The 10365-nt window shown below is 37.6% G+C and overlaps 1 long non-coding RNA gene across 1 annotated transcript in view; it reads right to left on the bottom strand.

Annotated features, from left to right (window-relative positions):
* LOC109549093 (uncharacterized) overlaps positions 1-10365 on the bottom strand; it is a 50655-nt gene that overhangs the window by 10477 nt on the left and 29813 nt on the right. The gene's annotated exons all lie outside the window — the stretch shown is intronic.

Below are 10365 nucleotides of genomic sequence, written 5' to 3'. Positions count from 1 at the left end.
TCTCTCTCGCTTTGTCACAGCTTACCCTTCCCCCTCCCCATATCCTCAAGTCCATTCTCTAGTAGGTCTGTGTCTTTATTCCTGTCTTACCCCTAGGTTCTTCATGACATTTTTTTTTCTTAAATTCCATATATATGTGTTAGCATATGGTATTTGTCTTTCTCTTTCTGACTTACTTCACTCTGTATGACAGACTCTAGGTCTACCCACCTCATTACAAATAGCTCAATTTTGTTTCTTTTTATGGCTGAGTAATATTCCATTGTATATATGTGCCACTTCTTCTTTATACATTCATCCGATGATGGACACTTAGGTTGTTTCCATCTCTGGGCTATTGTGCTTACTGACTTTTGTGGTTACATACACCACCACCTTGAAGAGTCAGGGGAAATTATTTCCTAAGGGTCAAGACTCCTTTATGCAATCTTACCAGATTCTCGCTTTGCTGTTAATATTTTAATCTACAGATGAATCTTCTTCCTCATATGTATCTTAGTTTTCAACTTGACACTTTCAATGTTCCATTGTATATTTTAAAATCCAATCTACATGTTTCTGGATGAGACTATGAGATTTTGAGACTTTGGTATTGATCTCATTACCATAATTCAGGTTTCAATATTCTCTTCTTTATTTTTAAATATAAGAAATAGAATATATTGAAACTGTAGATATTTAACATTATAAATGAATTTTTAAATTATTAGTAAAGAAAATTAGAAATTTTATCTTTTTTTTTAACTAAAGTTTGTATCGGTATTGATAGCTTAAGTTGTGCTATTACCTACAACCTCCAAAATCTCAGTGCATTAAGAAACAAAGGTTTATTTCTTGCTCACACTACAAGCCCATTGCAGGCTGTTTGGGGCTCTCTTTCGCATCAAACTCGTTCTAGGACCCAAGCTAGGGATCAATTGCCAATTGGCATATTCCTACAGTTGCTCAAAAGCTTCCATCCGGAAGTAACACTCTACTTTCATTCACATCTCATTGGCCAAAACCAGTCACATGGATACAACTAACACCAGGAGACCTATAAAGCCGAAAGCTGGAAATACATGGTGAAGAGACACTATATGCAAATCATAACTATTACATCACTCTATAATATAAAACATCTTATATGAATTTTTATGGCCTTACCAAATCTTCCTAGTGTTAAAGAAATGCAAAAGGTCTTTCTTTCACAGGCATTAAAACTGGTTGGATAGAAAAGACATATTTAAAAAACAAAATTCTTATGACAACCAATATCCATGCCAATAAATAAAGTGATAAAATAAAACTGTCACAAAGTGATAAAGAAAACTAGCTGAAGGAGAGGAGATTTATCTGAGCATTACAGGAAGTGTAGAATTTGTATTGATGTACCAGGAGGACATTTGAGACAATGGGAATGACCATGAGAAAGGACATAGAAGTGGGAATAAACAACTGTTGACTATGAATTATGTAAAACGACTAAGATCATTGTTTCCCTGACTTGCAAAAACAAAAAAAATTTAACAGAATAAGTATGTTGTGTGTGAGTGAGAATGAGAGAGAGAGAGAGTGTGTGTGTGTGTGTGTGTGTGTGTATCTGTGTTGTGTTTTTATGGTGGGGAGAAGTAGAGGAGTAGGGAGGTGGGAAGAAGGCAACCATCAAAGTTGCCAACTTGTACTTTTCCCAAGGAAGATGTTTTTTAAAATTCTGCCATCAACTACCAGCATTTTATGAAAAATGAACATTTTATCACAAAAAGCAGGACAAATAATCTCAAATTTTTTGAGTATACTACTCTAACCACATTTTCCATATTTTTATCATTTTACTATGGGCCAGTGAAAACTTTGTCACAAGCCAGCTTCTGTGAGTAACTGACCTGAATACAGAGAGTCCAAATTGAGATGAATGAGAAAGTGAGCACATCTTCAAAACAAAGCTGAGTAATTTCACCTGGTTGGCAACCAGTAACTACTGTACATCTTTGAGTAGAGGGCCAACTAGAATTGGGGTGTGGAGGTGGAAGGGGAGCCTAGAAGAAAGAACATCCAGAATGACCTGCAGTAACTCAGAAAGATACGGGGGCCTGGATTAGGATGCAGACAGAGGAAAAGGAGAGGCATGGTGGAAAGAAACCAAAAAGAGAACCTTAAAAATAAATCTCTACTGTTGGGCTTCCCTGGTGGCGCAGTGGTTAAGAACCCACCTGCCAATGCAGGGGACACAGGTTTGAGCCCTGGTCCGGGAAGATCCCACATGCTGCAGAGCAACTAAGCCTGTGTGCCATGACTACGGAGCCTGTGCTCTAGAGCCCGTGAGCCACAACTACTGAGTCCACGTGCCACAACTACTGAAGCCCACGCGCCTAGAGCCTGTGCTCTGCAACAAGAGAAGCCAGTGCAATAAGAAATCCGCGTACCACACGAAGAGTAGCCTCCGCTCGATGCAACTAGAGATAGCCCGCGTGCAGCAACAAAGACCCAACGCAGTCAAAAATAAATAAATAAATTTATTTGTTTAAATAAATAAAAATACACCTCTACTGTATAGCACAGGGAACTTTACTCAATGCTCTGAGGTGATCTAAATGGGAAGGAAATCCAAAAAAGAGGGGATATATGTATATGTATAGCTGACTCACTTTGCTGTACAGTAGAAACTAACACAACATTGTAAAGCAACTATACTCCAATAAAAAATATTTTTTTAATTTAAAATAAATAAACCTATTCTCCCCCCGTTGATACCTCCTATCCAGGAAGGTTTTCTTCTAATGGTTTGTAAAATAAAGAGTTCTTGGGCTTCCCTGGTGGCGCAGTGGTTGAGAGTCCGCCTGTCGATGCAGGGGACGTGGGTTCATGCCCCGGTCTGGGAAGATCCCACATGCCGCGGAGCGGCTAGGCCCGTGAGCCATGGCCACTGAGCCTGCGCGTCCAGAGCCTGTGCTCCGCAACGGGAGAGGCCACAACAGTGAGAGGCCCACGTGCCACAAAAAAAAAAAACAGAAAAAAACAGAGTTCTTAAATGTCTGACACATCAAAATGTTCCATAGATCTTGAAAAAAATGCTATATAAACAAAGTTATAACTAGGCAATTAGAAAGTATTTCAACATCCTCCACTGTTCTGGGGCTATCACTTAAACCTTCATCTAGTAGACTTGACCCCAGGGGAATGCAGCAAACTAATCATGTTTACATAATGCTAATCTCACTTGTGTTTTTACTTTCATTGTGACCCATTCAACCACAACGTCTATGAAAACAATACTACTTAAGCACTAAATGGTTAGTTATTTATACGTGTGTAACTCTGGAGAAAGAAGGCATTACTTAGATTAGACTACAAGTATTTATCAGGAGTTATTGAAACCATGAGTATATTTTTTATCTTCAAGTAGTTTTAACCTAACTCTAAATCACAGTGTTTTCCTTTGAGGTAAAATAATGCTTTATTTTTCTAAAAAAATAAAAGCTTTGTTGCATTAACTTTAAAATCATATTTCTTTATACAGGGCATTCTTCTCCACTGCAAATAAATTGACAGATGCCTTAATTTTTAAAAGATGAATAAAAATCCAACATCCAATCAAGTTCATTATAATGTTATGCATCATTTTGGAAAATGCCTGCTGCCATATGTTTTTAAAAAATACCAAGAGTATTTTAAACGTAAAAATTGTCAGGCCTATCAAAACATACAGACAGTAACAGCAGAAATAGCTAAGCACCCCCACCCGAGTTTAAAACATGAAACAGAAAATTAAATTTCCTGTGTACCTCCACACACACCCTAATCCCATCCCAGAGATAAACTCTATCTTAATTTGATGTTTATCATTATGATCCTGCATGTTGCTATATCTTTACTACTTATATAAGCACCTACAAACAATGTACAATATTATTTGGCATATTATTAAACTTTATACACATAGTATTCTAATGTACAGATGCTTCCCCATTTTGCTTTTTCATCCAATATAATGTTGGTATTTAGCTACAAATTGACACATATGACACTATAGGTCATTCAGATTTTCTACCACATACTATTTACTTACCCACTCTTCTATTGTTGGAATTTGATATTTTTCCATACTTATTTTACGAACAATGCTGTAATCAGCCTTCTTGCCCCAGTCTTCTCATACACATATGCAAGACTTTGTCTGAATTCCACATTTCAAGGTACATCGCTGACCTGACACAGCCTCTCATTAGCAGTGTGAATTCTTTCTGTTTCTCCTCCTCACCAAAACTTTTTTTAAATGAAATTTTTAAATTTTATGCCAGTTTGATGAGAGTGAAATAGTGTTGCAATGAGGTTTGAATTTCCTTTTTCATGATTACAAGTGAGGTTAAGCATCTTTTCTTGTGTTAATGCCCATTAAGTTTTTCTCTTCTGTGAAATGCCTCTTCATATCTTCACCTATTTCTCTATCAAGTTGCTGATGTCTTTATTATTGATTCTGTAGGATTCTTTGTACATCTGGAATATCATTCCTTTGAAAGTCAGTAATAAGCACTGCAAATATCTTTCCATCTGTGGCTCATTTTCATTTTCTTCCTTTTTAATGCTTTTTTAATGCACATAAAGTAATATGAGGAGGAATACCTACCAGGCAGCTTCATCTCTTTGTTTTATGGTTTGTACTTTTTATACCTTGTGTCTTGTTTAAAATAATAATCACTATTCTGAGGGCATAAAGATACTTCTTTATATTTTATTCTAAAATTTTTTAAGTTTTTCATTCACATTGAAGACTTTAATGGACCAAAAATATATTTTTGAGTATGATGTTAGATAAAAATCTAATTTTTTTTCCATATGGGCCAAGAATTGTTGTGGCATCATTTATGAAACAGTGCATCCTTTTCTCCTTGATTTTTATAATATCTCTGTCATTTATCAATTTTCTATATGTGTGAGGATCTGATTCTGAGCTTGTATTCTTTCCCAGCATTAGGAAATTTTCAAAGAACAAAGCCTTATCTAACTTTTATCACTCATTATCTGAATTTTTTTTCTATAGGTGAAGTGTAAATTACAAGAACATTTACAACTACATCTTCAAAAAGACTGAGGAATGAACTTAATAAAATAGGTGTATACTTTATCACTTAGCAGCATAAATTTTAACACAAAAACCTGATTCCCTGAGAAATACTTCACATTCTTATGATCATTTCAAGTCAGAACAATCAATTCCAAGTTTTCCCTTTTTCCCTTCCACCTGCGGTGGCAGTGAGATGAACCATTGTCCACAAAGGGAGAATTTGCTGAGAAAGAGAATGAGAGAGAAGCCGGGGTTAGGGGAGAAGTGCAGGTGCACGCACATACATATACACACACACACACACACACACACCATGGCTCACTGCTTTCTTTTCTCTTCTAGTTCATCGGCTGTTTGCTTAGACTCTTTCCCATGCATCTTCCTTAAATCTGGTATCCCATTTGAGACCCAACTTGTGATGAAAAAGCAAGGCGCCACTGGAGCCAGACCGCTTTTGTTGAGTCCTGCCTGTCACTTTCTAGCTGTAAGACCTTGGTCCTATTACTTAACCTCTCTGTGCCCCAGTTTCCTCACTGGTGAAATGTAGATTAAAATGATACCTACCTCACAGGGCTGTTGTGAAGAATAAATGAATTAGCATAAGTAATATTTCTAAGGCATTTAAGAAGTACAAGTGCCAATAGATGCTATTCCACTGTGTTTTGGCTTCCAGTGTGGTAAGAAAGAACTCTCTTATCACTCTGAGATTTTCCTCCTTGTAGAACCTGCTCTTTCTGCCTGAAGTCATGTACCATTTTCCATTAATGATTGGAGTTCAGAGATTTCATCATGATATACTAAGTGTTTTCCCTCATTGCTCCAGCCTAGAACCTGGTGAGATATTATAATCTGCACACTCATTTCTTTCATTTTATGGAAACTGACTTCGTTTGTTTAATTACTGTCTGACTTCCTTTTTCCTCTTCTGGAACTACCATTATTCACTTGTTAGACCTTTTGGACACATTTTCTAGGTATCTAATTGCTTTTCTCAGATTCCCAGCTCTTTGTTTACTCTGCACTTGGAGAAATGTCTTGGTGCGATTTTCAGACAATTTCAGATTTCAACAATGAGCACCCTCTCCCCAAGTTCTTCTAATAAATTATTTATTTGGTTGGTTTGCTTGTTTTGTTTTGTTTTTGGCTCCAGAAAGCCTCTTTTGTGCTGCATGTTTATTTCCTTGGGTGCTCTTCTTGTTTTTGAATTCAGGATTTCCTTTTTCTCCATCCAAAAGCTCTATTTCACTGAATATTCTGCCTGATTTTCCCTCTGGCTTCTGAGCCCCAACTCCTTCTTGACTTTAGAAACCAAGGAGACTGGGTTTACTCATGCTAAGCCTGGACTGACCCTGTACCCCAGGGTCCGAAGCCTCCCCTGAAACCACTGCTTTCTGGCTCTCCTCTGCCCACTCAGCCACTGGCCTCACACCCTACCTGCACTCAGCTTTCTCAGTTACATCCAGGAGAAGCACAAAGAGTGGAACTGGGAGTGAAAATGAAGCAAAAACTTTCCCATATACTACCTTCCCAGCAACTTCTTATGCAATTTATAAAAACTAAGAGGAAAAAGGCTGGAAGAAAATACACTCACAGAAGTAGGTGTACCACATAGAAATTTTATGGGTGGGGACATGTTTGTTATTTCTACAATTTCCAAATATTCTAAAATGAATACACATGATTTTAATAAACAAGAAAGTTACATGTTGTTATTCATTTTAAAGCCAGCTGTTGGCTGCTCGTATGCTATTTTAAAAGTCTATGCTTATTATTGGCTGAAATGTGTCACAGGCTTTATAAATGATAAATAAGTTACTATTAAGATTTAGTTTCAATTAATTAGAATACACTTCTAATCCAAATTACTGAATTAAAGATGAGGATTAAAATGAGATCCAACAAATATTTCACCATAACATACCATAAATTGTTATAGATCATGATTGACTACAGATAATTTTATATAGATTTCAGTATTCAAGCATATCTATTGGAATTCCTAAGGATCATTCTGTTAGCAGTAGCTCACTTTCATAATTTACCAATGAAAAATTTCTATTTCAATAGGTGAAACAATATTTTGGAAAAATGTCTGCCCTGCGTGAATATTTACCTCTATATATTCTTAATTTTGAACTTTTTCTTTGCAATTAAAAAGTACACATGCATGATTTAAAATTTCAAACAGTACAAAAAGGTACATAGTGAGGGCTTCCCTGGTGGCGTAGTGGTTGAGAGTCCGCCTGCCGAAGCAGGGGACACAGGTTCGTGCCCTGGTCCGGGAAGATCCCATATGCCGCGGAACGGCTGGGCCCGTGAGCCACATGGCTGCTGAGCCTGCACGTACGGAGCCTGGGCTCCGCAACAGGAGAAGCCACAACAGTGAGAGGCCCGTGTACCGCAAAAAAAAAAAAAAAGAAAGAAAAAGGTACATAGTGAAAATGAGGCTTATGGACCACTCATTTTGCCCCTCACCAAGTACTAACAGTTTCTTGAGTATCACTCCAAAAAATGTACATATCTCACCAGGTTCTAGGCTGGAGCGATGAGGGAAAACACTTAGTATATCATGATAAAATCTCTGAACTCCAATCATTAATAGAACTTCAGGCAGAAAGAGCAGGTTCTACAAGGAGGAAAATCTCAGACTGATAACAGAGTTCTCTCTTACCACACTGGAAGCCAAAGTATACAAGTATACATGTGCTTATACATCCTTTTTAAAAATGCAAGCATACAGTAATACTGTCCTGCACCTTGCTTTTTTCCAAGCAGCAACATATCTTGGAGATCATTCCTTTTTTTCAATGGCTGTGTAGTGTTCCATTTCTATGAAATCATTCAGTGGGTTTCCCTGATCACCCACAAGGGTAATTATTATCTCCACTTTACTGATAAGGAACTGGGGTTCGAGGTTTCACAGACAGGAGAGTCAGAATTCAGAAAAGATTTGAAATATTGCAATAGCCTATCTTAATTTTCAGTTTTATGCTTCAGAAATGTACTTGATTTAATCATTATGCTTCTGTGTTGAAAAAGATACTGCCAAGTGATTCTTTTCATTTCACCAACTGCTACTATTTCTGGCGTGATTTTGTTTTCCTAAGCAGAATTCCTTTCCAATTCCACATGCCTCTCTTGCGGGGCTGTAACCGGTGCACTGGTACTGGCCTGTAGAGGGCACAGCTGTTGAAGACCCTAGCAATACTTCCATCTCTCAGGCCATTTCCTCACACAGTCTTGATTTCCTTTTCCCCAGCACCGGAGACTCCTCCAGCTCTTTCCCTTTAACAGGACAAGTATACTGACAAACTCTTCTCATAGGGTGGTGGGTGCTAGACTAAGCTATTTGACTATAAGTTAAAGTAAATTTGGGTGGCCAGCATTTCTAGGTCTCATGCTTATTTTCATTGTGTTCTGCAGTTACCACAAGGAAAGAGCTGCAGAGTTAGCTCCAGAAAGAGGCTTGGCGGTGGCTTCAGGGCCTGTGTAGCCCCAGGCAAAAGGAAAGCCACCACTCCTTATTCACCTTCCCAAGGTAGACATCAGGTATTCAATCCCTGCACTCTATGCTGCTGAGACCTGATTAGGATTCACAGTCTCTCAATACAGCATTCTAGGCAGGCACTCCCAAGTGATTGCCAATGACTAGGAAGATTACACTCTCCCAGGTTTCACCTAAAGCACAGATGAGGCAAATTCCATTCTTCCACAGTGACATGTCTTTCTCATTATACACAAAGTGATTCTTATTACCTCTCCTGGTGGTGTTTTTTTGAACTTGATTTTTGATGGGTATAATATTATTATTTTATTCAGTCCCCAATTATGAACAATTTGCTTTTTTTCAATTATCTGACGCTTTCAAGTGTAATATTAACCACCATTACAGTTTAATTACTGAGTTCTCATATCTAATCTAAATAAATCTATTTAAGTAACTGATCTGTGATCAGGGCTTTGCTGAGTTGATTGGTTGAATTTATCTACGATCTCATTGGTGTAATACAGCTCAGAGATGCACATTTACAAGAGTATCAGATGGGGTAGTTGCACTTGCTGTGAAATAATATTATGCATTTTTATATCTTACAAGGATGTATGCTTTTAGTTTATTGCAAGTATATAACGAACCATCTAATATACCCTGGATTCTGGACACTAGAGGATAATGTTCAGCCTAAAAAGGTGAATAAAAATTTGTTCACATTCTATTGTAACTGAAATGGAAACAGATCTACATGACAGGAGGATGTTAACTAAGTTTTAGCAAGAGGCCCATAGTCTAGAGAATCCTGGCTCCTTTAAGGCCCTAGTTTACCTTATAGTGGAGCTGCCTCTGCAAGGCACTTCCCTAAAAGAACAGGAAAGGGTGTGACCCTTGTCAACAGTTGAAAGAGCTGGGCTTTGGAATTAATCACTGCTCAGTGTCTTACCAGCTGCATGATACTGAGCAAGTTATTAATCTTTAAAAGTCTCAGTTTCCTCATATGTAAGAAGGAAGTAATATCTTCTAACTTGCAAGGATGATGTCCTAAAGATGAGAAATAGGTTTAAAAAGTTTTTAAGACAAAGTTTTTTTGGTTTCTTATGAAGTTGCTGTTTCTGATGTTTTTATTAGAATTAAAGCTGAGCAGGCAGTGTTGCACAGGCCTGGGTCTGGGAAGTGACTCCAGGGTTAATTAGCAAGAGGTCCACAGACTACTGAGTAGTTTTCCTCCTATGTGGTTTGGATCTCTGACCCAGGCTCTGAAACCCAGAAATTGGCTTATTCTTTCCAGGTAGATGTGATTCACCAGATGCTGATCCTTGGGGATGTATGCACAAAACATTTCTTTCCATTCTGTCACTGGGTACCCATTGAGGCTTCCCTGATGCTCTGGCACCTGTAACTGTAAATGCTGTCACTATGCTTTATTCTCTCTGTAGCTTTTTTACTACTTGAAATTGCATTCTAAGCTGATAGGTTAACTTGTTCATTATTTGACTCCACCATTAAAAATATAAATTCCATGAGGGAAGGCAATTTGTCTCTCATTTTTACCATTTGATCCTCAGTGTCTAGAAGAGTGGCTGGAATGTACAGTGATTTCAACAGATAATTTGTTAAATGAATAAATGATTTAAATAATTGTACTCACTCTGTGCAGCTGAACATAAAACTCAGCTCTGATTCAAGAACTACTAAATAATTCACTCATACAAAAATACTATTGGGCAATGTTGATTTTACTGAACATTTTGTATGGGAAATGAAGATAGGGTTTATATTAGTACTCTTCATTAAAAATTGCTCAGCCTAACTACAACAAAAAGAATAT

Source organism: Tursiops truncatus, chromosome 3 (assembly GCF_011762595.2).
Source record: "Tursiops truncatus isolate mTurTru1 chromosome 3, mTurTru1.mat.Y, whole genome shotgun sequence".
Lineage (NCBI taxonomy): Eukaryota > Metazoa > Chordata > Mammalia > Artiodactyla > Delphinidae > Tursiops > Tursiops truncatus.
Note: the sequence above shows the minus strand (reverse complement) of the source record. Positions and strands in the feature narration are given on the sequence as shown.